A 13,651-nucleotide genomic window follows, 5' to 3' on the forward strand; every position below is an offset into this window, starting at 1 on the left:
ATTGCTGCAAATATATTTTAGTTGGGCCATGTGCTTCAAATATATCAAATATCGTCAAATTTTCTGTTATTCGTCACAAATTTAATATCTTTACCACAAATATATCATTTACTCACCAGCAATAAATGATATATTTCAGTCAAATTATAAAATTATTTGAATCAACTGTCATATTTAGTTGTACCAAATATATTTATTTGTCATTAAGAAATATAAGAAAAAAAGCTACAAGTAAATTGATTTATTTGGGACAAATATTTATTTTTTTCAGTGTGGATAAAAAGTCTTTTATTAAAAATGATGTTTCAGATTTAATGTTTAAAGTATACTCTCTAAATCTGAAACAGTGAAAAGTGCTGCAAATCAGTGAATATTCACTGCATAAACAGTACCAAGTATACCACTGATTGAATAAGTGTTATACTTGGGACTGTTTATCCAGTGAATATTTACTGATTTGCAGCACTTTTCACTGATTCATTTTAAGAGAGTAAAATACTATATTTTTTTTAGACCAAGTAAATTTTCTGATGAATTCCACCTAAAAAATAACTTGAGATATCAATAAATAATAAGTAGGGAAGGGAGAAGGGGGGCAAAATGGGCCCCTAAATTTTTGTTCAGTTTAAATGATTTATGAACAAGGAACCCTTGCAAAGTGTTTGAAATTGTGGTTTGCTTTTAACACTTCTAAATTTTCTGAACTCAAATTTGAAAATTAATTTTTTTTTTCAAAGCTTAAACATAATCTAGAAGTTGAACCAAGATCATGTCAACGGCGCGCTGAGTGCTCTTTCAGTTGAGCTATCCGAGCTTATGCCTTAGTCCGTTCAATGTATCAGTATACAAAACATTAAAATAATTAAGCGCGAAAAATCAATATTTTAGAGAAATTTATTAATTAGCGTTTTTACCATACCTGCACCGAAAATTCAAATTCCTGCCCTGTTTAGAGGGAAGAAAGTCGTTCTCGTTTCTTTTTATGAGAAAACAAATGATAAAAATTAGCACATGCGGTATTCTTCCCACAAACAGAGCCAAAAATTTGAACTTTCACGTGCAGATCTAGTGAAAAATCGTATACACACCACGGAGGAAAGCAGGAAATCCCAATCCATGTCTTTACGACCCTTGTCCGACTCGGATAGGTAATTATACACTCGGTTTGGAATGTCTTATTTTCCTCTCTTGATGTGTAACATACTATTAAGATAAAATACAATAATATTCGAATTTTAGTAAATTTTTCTGAGGGTCCCAATTTTGCCCCAAATTTTAATTTTTTATTTTCGGAGCATATTAATTACGAATACATGGCAAAAAACTCGAAAATGCAAAAGTGTTAAAAAAAGTCATATATTAAAACTTTTTTTTGAGGGGCCCATTTTGCTCCGAATTTAAAGATTTTATTTTTCAACAGATGCGACATATTAAGACTAAAAACATGGTAAGGGGCTAGAAAGAAAAAAAACAAGTGAGAACCACTGAGGATATGAGCATTTTTTTCTTAAGGGCCCCATTTCGCCCCCCCCCCCCCTTCCCCTATATATTTTGTAATGCATAGTAATTTAATGATATATCTTTAGTATATCACGAAGTTTATAGCAATATAGAGAAATGAAGATCTGAAATGATAAAAATAAGAACAATTATAAAGTTTATCTACGTTTTTATCATTATGCAAAAACGGGACTCCAACTATTTTCGCTTGTAAAAACACGCGTTTGAAGTTTTTTTATTCAACCTTTAGGAATCAAATAAACGATCGACTGAAAAAACATTCTAGAAAAACATAAGAAAATATTTTTACAAGCAAAAATATGTAAACACTCAGAAATCCGTAATCACTCTTCGATTATTTCAAAATTTAAAATCTCCATGACCGTGTAAAAATTGAAATTTTATAGGCTTTTTTTTTTAAAGTCGATTCATCGTATTAAAAAATATTTGTTTTTAATCTCAAGTCACAAATAGTTTTTTCAAACTCAAAAAGTGGAATCCTTTGTGTAGTTTCCATTAAATAAAAATAAAATTTGAAATAAATTTTCAAGTCTTAGAGTTGATATTTAAAATTAATTATTTTATTTAATGTATTAATTATACAAAAAAAAAAAAAACGGTTAATTCATGACAGTAAACTAGTTCACAAGTTACCATTTTTTAAAAACTACTTCGCCTATTTGATTAGAAAATTTTATCTTAAGTTTTAATTTCATTAAATATTCAATTTATCTTCCACTAAATATATTCTCCGGTACAATATATCTAAGTGTTGGATTAAATTTTCACATATTGCATTTAAGAAGTTTATCTTACTTGTACTCTTGTCAGTACATAGTTATCTTACGGAAGTTTATATAATATAAGGTAGATAAGTAAATGGGTAACGTAGATAGAGGCAAACTTTTCATTACTCTAAATATATACATATATATTTATATATTATAAACGAAAGAAAACTTATATGTCCCAAAAGACGTTACGCAAAATCCAGGGCTTGAGCCACCAGTCTATTTTCCAGCGATTTATTTATTGCCGGATGTAGTCTCTCGCCTTGGGCAGTAATACTTTAGAGAAGAGAAAAGATTGAAAGTCCCAAGCGATTCGTAACCAGTAGCGACAGCGTTGGGAATTTAACGTATACTTTTTTTTATTTCCTAAAATGAGGACACACATCAAAGAAACGTTTTTTTTTTCATGCATTTATTCATTCGTAATTTTTTTTTCCTCTATAAACTAGAATTTGTTTATTAAATTTGACTTTATTCTATGAAATGTATAAAGAGATGTATTACTTGCTCTTTATGGTTCGGTAAATTTATGAAAAAGACACGAAAGTGGCTGGATAATAATCTAAAAAGTGGGATTCAAGCCAGGTTTACATTTGTAAGAGTTGGACACGATTTTTAGATGGTCCGTTCTCAAGACGTATTACCAAGAACACGCTTGAGATATCTGAAATTGATCCGGCAAGTCGAATAAAACGAGTACCATGCGGAAAATATAAAAGTGAAATATCGTTTTCTATATCTTCGATAGCTTTGCGGTATCCCTCAAGACCTAGAATCTCATATTTTTTCCTTTTATTCTTTCATTTTTTTCTTTATTATATTTTTTTATCTTGATTCCGCGTTTTCATCCGAGATTTAATATTCTATCGTGACATTAAATCTCTTTTGCAAACTATTACCCATCAACAATTCTAGTGGCAACTCAATTTATTAATGAAATCAATTAAAAAAGTTAATTACATATTTTCTTATAAAAATTTTACTTTCAAAGTGGCTTTTAAAAACTGCAATATATGAAAAATAATTACATAGTGCTGCTAATTGCTGGTAACATTTAAATAATTAATTAAATAATAAAAAATTTGTGATAAAATAAAAATAACTAGAGGGATGAAAAAGTGATGAAAAAACTAGATCTCTCACCTCTGCACAATAACTAGGCGTGACCTCTAGTGAATGTGGAATGCACCAAGTGGAATTCCCTGGTGTATGTCGCGTCGTCGCTTGGACCTGGAAAGTCTCTTTTCACCACTGCTCATTCCTTTCTTTTTATTCTATTTAATTTTTTTTTTTTTTTTCTTATGCTTTCTTTTTTTATCTCACTACATTTCCTCTTTACATCATATCTTTTTTTATTTATTTATTATCTTTTTTTCAATTCGTTGCTTAAAAACCATATCGCAACGTGTATACGTGAGATGCCTTGGGAAAATACTCGATACCCCGTGAAAAAGACAGGCTGATAATAGCCCCTACATGTATATATAAAAGAACGAGGCAATTTTCAGGACAGTCATTGGCATCGACAAAGCGCGTTATTGACGACCGAAAAAATTCCTATTCGTGCCAAGAATCTATCCAACATAATTTACACTTGACTAAAACTTTTTTTTAGACATTAGGAAAAAAAAGACATTTTTTTTTTCTTCATTCATTTACTTTACTTTTTTTTTTATTTTTTATTAATCCATTAAAATTTGTTTGTAGATTGTTATCGGGTATGTCGGTAGGATTTATTATTATTTAGGTGTTTTATTTTGTTTTTATTTTATAGTTTAAAGATAAACAGAATTGTACAAAGGCTTTATTACTCTAGTCGAGTGATTGTGATACCGATCGACAAGGCAAACGTTTCCAGCGGTTAATTTCGATTCTCGATTTTACCCAAGGGAACTCATTCGTGAGAGTCGCGGGTTAGACGAAATAGCCGCGAGCGGTAGTCGGCGCTCACACTCCGCCGGACCAAACCGAATATGTTTCCCTTGGGATAACAAACTGACGCTATGGTAACATTGTGAAATGCCGTATGTTACTATTGTTGCCAATATATCCTGGTAATTCATGCCTTAAACGCGTGATTTCTGTTACTCACATTTACTACTATTTATACATGTATAAACTGAGTCATTAATCCTTTAACTTTATTTCATAATAATTAATACTGCCGTGCTTAGGTCTGTACTGTAAAAAATCGAAAGTGAATTTGAAGTGACTACGGATTTTATTTAAATCAAAATTCACTCCGTCACTCGGAGTTCCGGAATTTTATAGAAACTCAGTCCGCATACGGAGTACTCTCTAAAAATGAATTAGTGAAATTCTCGCGAATCAGTGGATAGTCACTATTTCTACAGCTATAAGTATACCACTAATTCAACCAGTGTATACTTATAGCTGGTTCCCAGTGAATATTCACTAATTTGAAGTGAATTTCACTGATTCATTTTTAGAGCGTAAATAGGGAATTTTTTTTTTCCAGCGGAGTGATTTCGGAGTGGTCTGGATTTTATTTAAATCGAGATTCACTCCGATTCAAAGTTTTAATATTAAAATGAACTCCTCTTGGAGTAAATTTCACTCCAAGGGATTTAAATAAATAAACAGTCATCAGCTCCGCATTCACTCCGAATTCAATTCGCAAATTTTATACAGTGTCAATGACCTATTTTTTATCTCACTAATTGTTGAATGATACCCTAAGGTTTTAAAAAACATATTGAGGAATTTTTAAAAATATAAAATAGTATTGCTCGTAACAAATTGATCTATCGAAAAATTTTTTTTTCGATTGGTGGTACGTATTTTTTTTAATTGAAATCGATTAAAAAGAATTTCCCGGAATAACTAAACTAAAACTATCTTCGTGGTTTTAATTGAAGTGATAGCGTTAAATCTACTTGATTTTATTTTTTAATCAAAATCAATTGATTCCAATCGTCTATACATTTCAATCATTGGTGTTAAGTAAATTTTCACGAGTTAGCAAATATTGTTAACAGTTAGATGACATAGAACTTTGTTTAAAAATACTTTTCAAACTTTGTTAATTGAATACTTCATATATTTTTAATTCGGAAGATATATTTTTTTGTAAACCTTTCTTAGCAGTCTTCGTATTCTATTTTATTATTTTTGTATCTCCCCAAATATATAATCCAAAAGCATTGGCTGTATCTCGAAGTAACATTTGTCAGCGATTCGATGAATTTACGAGCACGATTTTTCTTTACTTTTATCTTGTTTTTATTTCTTTTTCACTCTTACCTTCCTTCATACTTCCCAAAGTTATTTGTACTCGTCTTAGTACCAATAAATCACTTTTAGCTTCGTATCCTTGAAATTTAATACACCGGCTAAATCTCCGGTAAGAATTCGAGATAAATTTTTTTATTTATTATTAAAAAAAAATATTAATTTTTTTTTTCATTCCTGAGGATGAAAATATGTTATAAAATATTTTTCTCATGCTAAAGTAAAATTTAATAAAAAAAAATAACTTCCTAAGGGAATCGAATCAGGTACCTTTTATTTATTATTAAAAAGTTTTTAGCTTAATTTTTTTTTATTTAATTTTGTTACAAATTTTTTTGTTTCGTGTTTTCTTTTAAAGATATTTAAAGTAAAATTACGATTTATTTAATAAATAAAATTATCACTTTTCATTACAATGTATAAAATAATGAGAATAACAATAAAATGTTAGTGGTTTTTTATATTAAAAACAGTGATGAGGCGACTGTGATAAAAAATGAAATGAGCGGTAATGGGCAACGAAACGTGTATAACAGCCGAGGGTCCTGTTCTTTGGACAATCAAAGTTGCGTTGGGTATATTCGTGCGCGTGTCCAACATCATATCAAGTTGCACAAAACTCGTTAAAATTCCGCCGGTCTGTCTGTTCTTGCATCCGCACAATGCGGAAATGATACGCTGCTGTGGCATTAGAGGGATGAGATGATAAAAAAATAAAAGCTAAAACAAAATGGAAAGAAAGCAAGAGAGAATGAGAGGGTAGTCTGTACCTGACTTTTTCATCTTTTTCTCTTAAACATTTTCCTTTTAAATTCTTCTTCACTCTATCTGTCTCTCTATCTTTTTATCTATAATTTTTTTCTATTTTGCTATTTCCAATTGTGGATTACGCTGTCTCCGCTCGTCAGACACTCAACTCTCTTCACTAATAGGTCAGAAATCATCTCCGGTTCTGTAATTTCTTGCCATTTTATTTCATTTCCTCTCTTGTTCTACTTCTCGTGCATGTAATGTCATTGTTTTGAATACTGAAGTAGTTTTTATTAAAACTTGAAATTAATTAAATAAAAAATAATATATTAAATTAAAAGAAACAATTTCATTTAAAATAACATTACAAAATAAAAAGTTCCTATTGTGTTTCATTTATTTGTTTACATTTAACTTAAAAAGATGGATGTTTTTCATATGAATTGTTTCTTATTGTTGTAACAATATTTTTTATTTATTTACAAAAGTTTTGACATGAATGAATTTCACAAGAAATAAATAAATATACACTGATATAAAATTTCTCTTCGGGCAATGAAATCGGTTTGGTTGAATTCTGTTAAACTAAAATTTATTTGGGACAACTAAATTTTATTACGTCAACATAATCTATTTTGTCATTTTTAATAAACGATTTAATAGACTCTATTTGGTTGACGTTAATATTTCTCTCTCTAAGATAATCAAATCATTTGGTAAAGTTAGGAAAATATTTATTTGGTAGACAACTAAATTATGTTATAGTGCCAACAAACCCAAATATTAAAGCAAAGTTTCATTATATTAACTCTAATAAATATTAATTAGACACAAAAAATATATTCATTTAGGATAAATATATATGTTTCTTTAAAGTTAATAAATATATATTAGAACCTAATAAATATTTACCATCAGAAAAGGCAGTTGTCACTATGCTAGCCAACAGCAAAGGGTGTAGTTCGGTGCTCGCCACTAGATCGCGCCCACTACTTGTAGTGTCCCTGGTAAGAAACTTATTTCAGAAGTTTTATATTCCGAACTTGAAGCATTCATGTGACGACTTTACCGCTGTTAATTTGCAGAAAAATATTACATGATGATATTAATGTTTCCCTGAACAATGCTTGTTATACTCTCTAAACATGAATAAGTGAAATAAGTGAATATTCACTAATTCTAAGTGCCAACCGAACCACTTTTTAAAATAAGTGGTTCGGTTTGCACTTGGAATTAGTGGATATTCACTTGTTTCACTTATTCATGTTTACAGAGTAGTACAAAAAAAAAAAGAACGTGTCAAAAAAATAAATTGTTTTTCTAAATATGCATTTGTATTATTGTTAAATAAATATTCTGTCATTTTAAAATAATATTTAATTATTATTAATAACTCATTCTCTAAGGCTCACTAATATATTTCATTATGACTACTTTATAAGCTCTACAGATAATCAATTTGATTTTATGCTTGCTACTTGACGCGTAATTATCTTTACTAAATATTTTATAGTTTATAATAATTTGTTTTGTTGGTGGATTATAAAATATTTAGTTAAAACAACAAAATATATGATTGGCAATGGGCAATCGAATCATTTTGTTGTCATAACTAAAATTTAGTTGTCAGAAGAAAATTTTTTCCCAGTGTATTCATCATTTAATTAATTAATTTATTTATCAATAATAATATAAATTAATTATACAAAATTACATACTTTGGTAAATGAAGGAATATCTTTGGTATTGCAACTCCAAGTGGTTCATCCTGAGGTAGCGGCGATTGCTTCCAAGACTCACTTACTTGCATGTCGAAATTATCAACCGCATTTTACTAAAGAAATAATTTTATGCAATTTTGATGTCAGGAATTTCATTTTCTTTAAACACTTTATGTGATTTGTTTCTCGATAAAAAAGTTAAGATGAATTAAACATTTGTCGGAAGAAAAATATTTATTTCTTTCAACTTTCATCGAAAAGTTTATTACCATATACCATCTGGTCCGCATATATATAAATATATAACGTTTGAAATTTTATAATGAGTTATTGGCAAACGAGTACATATAAATCATAGTAAAAAATCGTTAAAAAAATATGAGTAATTGAAATAATGCACTGAAGAGTTTTAATTTTGAATCTATCCATTTTTTTTATTTTTTTTTTTTTTAATTTCATTTGCTCCAAGTGGATATAAAATGTGAAATGTTACTCGTATTTGGAATTTGATGAAAAACGATATCCATGATTGGTATGTCCAATATGTATAATTGAATTTCGATCTGTACCCACACAATACACGTAGATAGGTGATGAGATGCAATTATACCGTGGTCTAGTAATTACTGCCCAATTGTATTGTGAATGTGTGATCCCACAATCTCCTACCTAAATTTTCTATCTCCACTTTAGTTTAATTTTTAATTAATTTCAATTGTTTTTTTATGATTTTAATTAATTTTTGAAAAATGTTTCATTAAAATTTAAAATAATTGTGTTGTGTTAAAAAAAAAAAAAGAACAATTTTTAGCTTTTGATAATTTATTGACTCATTGCAATCATGATTGACAAATTAATGAGATTGGTATTTATTTATTATTTTTTTTAAAAGCTTTCAGTAAATAATACGCATGCTTTTATAAGTGGGTGGAGAAGTTTTGACAACTTTATGGGGTGCACAGTTGTATCAAGAGCTTTTATGATATTTCGATTACGTGGGTTATAACCATTGAACAAACTTTAGGGGTCCATGTGTATATTGAACGAATTATATGAAAGCACCAAAGGGAATTTTAATTCACGTAAAAAGTATTTATTTTATTTTCAGTGCTAGAGATTTTTCATTTTACTATAAATTTCCATTTAAATCAAATTACATATCAATTTATTAATTCATGTATTCATTCTCATTTAATTATAAATTATAATTGATGTTAATTTCATTACATTTTATATTTATGAAATACTATTTCTATTTAATGGATATTTAGTCAAATTTAATTGGTGTAATTATAATTCATTAATTAACGTCATTTTAATTAGATTATTCAAAAATTTAATTTCAATTTATTATTTATTGCTTTGAAATCTTTTTTGGAGTATAAAAAATTTAGATTTTGTCCGGTCGAATTCTCGTCTTAATTCATTTAAAGTAACATTAAAAACAATGTCTCAATAAATTACTAGTGACCCACAGAAAACAAAAAATCTATTAAATTAAAAATCATTTATTAAATAAATTATTTTTATTTTTTAACAAAACTTTTTTTACAAACCTTTTGATATTTTGGTTTATTAAAAAAATTTATTAAAACTTTTGACAGCGTACAGATTTATGAGAGCAATAATTTGCAAGAATTACATTCAAAACTATTGAACTTATTTTTTTTTAACTATTACTCTGTAATAATTTTTTGACTTATCAAGAGGGATTAAAAAGTTTTAAGTTTTCATAACTTTATCTATCATTCAATAACTAGCACAATTAGTTTTTCAAGAAAAAATCAACTGTTTACTTTGAATCTTTTCCAAGAATCTTTCAAATTATTTTATGTTCTTTTTTTCTGGTCTTTGAAATTGAAATCCGCTTGGAAACGACTAAGTTATTATATGTACGAATAGTTTTTATATCAGTAAACGAATAAATCAAAATTTCATAGGCACTCGAAATCTGTTAAAGTGATGAGCGGTGATAATAAGGCTAAAAAAACGACATATAGGTAAAACCGTTAAAAAAACCGCTGGAGAGTTAAAATTTAACAGTGCGCTTGGATTTAGGGTGGCTTCAACGTTTTATAGCTCATTTTTCACGAGTTTATGTTTATGGGAAAACCACACACCAAGCTACCCTTATTTCACTGCGTTTAAAGTGCTTTTCACAGCACTGAAAAATTTTACATGTTAAATATGAATTTTAAATTCATTTTCACTCATCCAAACTTTACTTGGAAATTATTAAAATATTTTCTTCGGTCTCTCAGAGATTTTAAGACTGAAGTTTTATTTCGTTGTATTATTAAATAGATGTGACTATCAAACTTGATCATGTCCATTAAGAACTTTATTTGTTCCATTCATATTTAATGAAAATTCGTGTTCAAAATTCTGTTAACACGACTAAGCTGTCTCTACTAAAAGCTGATGAATATTAAACAATTTTTTAACCAATATTGCATTCAAAATAATATTCTGGGTACACAGAAAAAAAAGATTTCTAGGCACAAAAAATTTTTACTCGCGTCGAGAAAATTTTAATTTGCCCTAAGAAATTTTTTCCATTACGAATTGAAAACAAAACTTTTCTTGGGGCGAAAAAAAAATTTCTTACGCCAAGAAATTTTTTCTAGTCCTTGGAAAATTTTTATTTTCATTTCATAATGGAAATTTTTCTTGAGCCAAGAAATCTTGTTTTTCTGTGTAGGATAAAATTAAACATGACATCCCACTTGTTTAAAATGCAGACAAGCTATATTTTTCATAATTAACTGCATTGAAGTTTCAAGTTTTGGATTCAGTCGAAATATTACAATTTATGACTGTCAACTTGAATAGATACAATGAAATATTGCTATTCAGAGGCTTACAACAAACAAATATAATTCTGATAGGGCTAGAATGAAGTTAGAAACTAATTTATTGAGCAGAAACAAGACAGTTTCGTCCCTAAGGAAGATAGTGATAATATTCAACTCGCTAATTCGCATTGGTCCGAAATTGGCTAGTTTCGGCTGACTTTAATGGCGATGAAATTAGTAGTTTCAATGCAGGTAGTAACATGAAAGAATTTTTATTTGAAGACTAAGTATATAAATTGAATGTATAATAATCACATATTAATTGAAAAGGAAATTTTGGAAGAATCAAGTTCAATACCCGAGTCGAAATCTACATGGAGAAAATTAAGTAATTGTGATTATTATGCTAAATTTTAATTCCAATCATCTAGAATGATTGGAACGTTTTTCGGTGCAAAAATAGTTAGTGATAATTTTTTTAAATAGAATTAATAATATCAGGATGGTAACAGTTACCATCAGGATGATAACAGTTACTATCAGGATGGTAATATTTACTATCAAGGATGGTAATTAATATTATTGAATGCAATGAAAAAATATTTAAATTCTACTTACCTTAGATGGTTACTATTGTAATTTCTGATGGTAACTGTTACCACCTGGATCATAAATATAACTATATAGAATAATAATAATAATTAACTCTAGTTAACATACAGGATCGTAACAATTATTATAAATATAGTGAATGTTACAATCTAGATGATTTATACAATCATCTAGATAGTATTCACTACTATCGGATTGATGGTAAAAAATTTTACCATAACTAGATAGTAATTCCTATTATTCAATTTTTTCAGTGTAAGGCATACTCTGAACCTAAATGACCATTGAAAACCTACAATCGACTTTTTAAGACCTAATCTTTTTATAAAAGTTTGGAATGAACCAACTTAGACTCACAAAGGCGTTAATTAGACCTGCAAAGACATATATTGTGAAACGAACGAACTCAGAATTTTTTAAATTGACCCTCTGTTAGTCCCAGGCTGCTTGTTGGACCCAATCCACCCTTGGGTGTCATTCGCCTACTGGAGAGATGACTGGATCACTTGCATCAATTCTTCAGTAGTCCGCGAATTTTACCTTTTTGTAGTATTCCGTACAAGTCCATTCTTTTGTTAAGCCTAGGTACGTTCGTTTCACGATTTATGGCTCATGAAGGTCTAATTCATGTCTCCTTAAGTCTAAATAGGTTCAATTCAAGCCTTTGATAAGTAAGTAGGTCCATTTCAAGCTTTTTTAATGATTATACCCTAACGGACCCAAATTACGGTGAGTTTACCGTAATCTACGATGGGTTTACCGGAATTTACGGTAATCCACCGCAAAATACGGTAATCCGCCGTAAATTACGGTAATTCTGTAATCCACCCGAATTTTCACGGTAGATTTACCTTATTCACGGAAAATTTACGGCAGTTTACGGTAGAAATACTGTAGTTTACGGTAAACCCACCGTGATTTACCCATTTATCGTAAATTACCGTGGCTTACCGTAAATTACAGCAAATCTGCCCGCATTTTACGGTAATTGACCATATTCTACGGCAGGTTTACGGTAAAAATGCCGTGAATTTACGGTAAATCAGGTCTGCTAGGGTACGTCCTAAAAATTTCATGTAGGTTTTCAATGCTCATTTAAGTTCAAAGTATGTCTTAATAGATTTAGATTCGGGTAGTTTTTTTATTTATAAAAAATATACATATTATTCATAATCTTAAAAAAAAATTAATCAGCCCTTATGAATTTAAAGTGTACTTTTTTTTTAAACCCAAATTTAACTTTCTCCAATGTTTACAGCGTTGAATTTATACTGAGATAAATTATGTAAATTATAATCGTTGTTTTACTCTTCTTCTTTTATTTTAAATTCGTTTTTTTTTGACGGATGAAAATATGCAGGAAGAATATTGCAGTTATCTTAAGATAAGAGTAATTGTTATATGAAGCTGAAAAAAAATAGTGCAAAGAATTTTAATTACTTTAGACTTAAATTCAAGATAAGATTTAAGAGATGAGAAATTTGATGAGGTAGAATAAAAAATAAAACTCCATATCGCGATTATTTATTTTTTTAATAATTTTTAAATAGACTAATTACACTAAAAGCAAAAGATTATTAATTTAAGTAAATATGTCGAGTTTGATGAAACGCAAGACTCATGTTGATGAATATTGAATATCGATCGAAAATAATAAAGTCACTTGAACAGAAACCATAAGATAATTAAGTTAATTGTAGTAGACGCTTACATTAGAATTAAGTGGAAGTCTGCCATTGGCTTTAGGTGAAATTCACTATATCTTAGGAGTTTCTGAAATCGCCACTTTTATTCGGTATTAATATATCTATATATTCGCTTGGAAGACGGCTCAAGTTTCATTTCAAAGTTTCAGTGGTTAGCTCTTTATTGCAAGAAACTTTAAGTAAAACCAAAGTCAAAGTGACATTCTCCTTTGCTGAAGACTTCATACAGTATATACATACATAAGCACAAATGTTCTATATATAAATATACTTGCTATTCTAATTTCAAGTAACTTATGCATCTTAATCTTGTAACTTTGATACTTGTGATAAGAGCGTGTTAATTAATAAATTGGTCGATAATATAATTACTTTAAATTGATAACTATAAATAGTTATCGAATTTATTTATCTAATTTTTGGAATCTTTTAAAATTTTCATAATTTAGTTATACTTGATTTTTAAAAATATTAATTAATTAATTAATTTATGCACAAGAATAGTAATTAATTTTTTTTTAGTA

General features: G+C 28.6%; 1 protein-coding gene across 1 annotated transcript in view; it reads left to right on the plus strand.

Moving 5' to 3' along the window:
- The window catches only part of LOC130668749 (uncharacterized), a 141,926-nt gene that overhangs the window by 1,057 nt on the left and 127,218 nt on the right, over nucleotides 1–13,651 (plus strand). The window lies entirely within an intron of this gene.

The sequence above is a fragment of the Microplitis mediator genome, chromosome 5 (genome assembly GCF_029852145.1).
Source record: "Microplitis mediator isolate UGA2020A chromosome 5, iyMicMedi2.1, whole genome shotgun sequence".
Classification (NCBI taxonomy): domain Eukaryota; kingdom Metazoa; phylum Arthropoda; class Insecta; order Hymenoptera; family Braconidae; genus Microplitis; species Microplitis mediator.